We start from the raw sequence: 2101 nt of genomic DNA on the forward strand, positions 1-2101 counted from the left end.
ATTTTGTTGAGAATTTTTGCATCTATGTTCATGAGGGATATTGGTCTATAATTTTCTTTCTTAGTGACATCCTTCCCTGGTTTTGGTATGAGGGTTATGCTTGCTTCATAAGATGTATTAGGAAATTTCCATCCTCCTCTATATTCTGGAATAATTTGAGTAGGATTGGTGACAGCTCTTCCCTGAATGTTTGGTAGAACTCACCAGTGAAGCCACCTGGGCTTGACTTCTTTTGGTTGGGAATCTTTTTGATGACCTGATCAATTTCTTCTTTTGTTATGGATTTGTTCAGGTTTTCTACTTCACTGTGTGTAAGTTTAGGTAGGTTGTGTTTTTCTAAAAATGTATCCATCTCTTCTAAGTTTTCATATTTGTTGGGAGTTTACTTTTCAAAGAATTCTGTTTTTATCCTTTTGATTTCCTTTGGTTCTGTTGTGACATCGCCCATGTGGTTTCTAATGCATGTTATTTGTGTCTTCTCCCTCTTTTCTTTTGTTAGGTTTGCCAATGGTCTGTCAATTTTGTTAATCCTTTCAAAGAACCAGCTTCTTGTCCTGTCGATTGTTTCTATAGTTTTTCTGTTTTCTATCTCATTTATTTCTGCTCTAATCTTATTATTTCTTTTCTTTTTCTGGCGGTAGGTTTGCTCTGTTGGTCTGTTTCTAATCGTTATAGATGCTGTGTTAATGTGTTAATTTTGGTTCTTTCTTCATTTTGGATGTGTGCATTTACTACAATAAATTGTCTTCTCAGCACGGCTTTCACCGTGTCCCAAAGATTTTGGTATGTTGTGTTTTTGTTCTCGTTTGTTTCTTGAAACTTTGTGAGTTCACATTTTATTTCTTCTACTACCCAGTTGCTTTTGAGCAGGGTGTTATTCAGTTTCCATATATTTGACTTGATTTCCTTGGTCTTCCTATTGTTGATTTCTAATTTGATGGCATTGTAGCTTGAGAAGATGCTTTTTAGTATTTTGATATTTGTAAATGTATGGAGGTTTGTTTTGTGGCCTAATACATGGTCCATTCTGGAGAATGTTCCATGTGTACTGGAAAAGAATGTGTATTGTGTTTACCTTCTTTCACATTGTAATTGTTTTGATCATAGTTTGACCTCCCAGATTCTCTGACATGTTCTTATAGTTTTGTTCTGTTCTTGACTCTTCATCTGTTGATTTAGTTCTGGGAGGTGTTGCCACATATGTCAATCTCTGGTTGTTGTCCTTGTTGGTTCTCAGACCATAGAACTCCTTCATGATATTTGTAGCACAGGGTTGGCTTTGGCAAAATCCCTTAGCTTCTGTTTATCCTGGAATATTTTGATTACACCATTGTATATGATTGATATCTTTGCTGGATAAAGGATTTTGGGTTGGCAATTTTTTCTTTCAGAGTTTTATATATGTCTCCCCATTGCCTTCTTGCCTGCATGGTTTCTGCTGAGAGATCTGAGCTTAATCTGACTTGCTTGCCTTCAGGATTGTCTCCTTATCTTTGATTTTTGGAGAGCTTGATTATGATTATGTCTTGGTTGTTTATCTTTTGGGGTCTATCCTTCCTGGGGCTCGTTGAGCTTCTTGAATGTTTATCTTTTCACTTTTCAGGATGTTAGAGAAAATTTCTTCCAGCAGTTCTTCAACTATTTCCTCTGTGGACTTGTGTGATTCTTCTTGTTCTGGAATGCCAGTAATTCTTAAATTATTCCTCTTCCTGTTGTCCAACATGAATCTTAGACCTTTTTCAGACTTTTTAATCCTTTTTTCTGATTATTCTTCTATCTTAGTGGTATTGAGATATTTGTCTTCCAGCTCACTAGTTCTGTCTTCCATCTCTTCTATTCTACTCCTTTGCCCTTTCAGTGTATTATCTATTTCTGTTATTCTATTATTGTTTGAACCTCTTTATATAGGTTTTGAATTGTTTCCAATGCTATATCTATCTTATTTGATTGTTCTTGTAGTGCTTTCCAGTCTTATTTTTCTCAACTCCATTATACAGTGTTTTGAAACATTTTATAATCACTTTTTAAAATTCCTTTTCAGGTATTTCCAAGTCTTGCCCTCCTTGCAGAATGTAGTCCAGGTCTACCTCTAGGTCATTTG

At 35.4% G+C, this 2101-nt stretch overlaps 1 protein-coding gene across 1 annotated transcript in view; it reads right to left on the reverse strand.

The window, feature by feature from the left end:
* ADCY10 (adenylate cyclase 10 (soluble)) overlaps nucleotides 1-2101 on the reverse strand; it is a 135141-nt gene that overhangs the window by 129074 nt on the left and 3966 nt on the right. The gene's annotated exons all lie outside the window — the stretch shown is intronic.

Source organism: Chrysochloris asiatica, unplaced genomic scaffold (assembly GCF_000296735.1).
Source record: "Chrysochloris asiatica unplaced genomic scaffold, ChrAsi1.0 scaffold00207, whole genome shotgun sequence".
Classification (NCBI taxonomy): Eukaryota; Metazoa; Chordata; class Mammalia; order Afrosoricida; family Chrysochloridae; genus Chrysochloris; species Chrysochloris asiatica.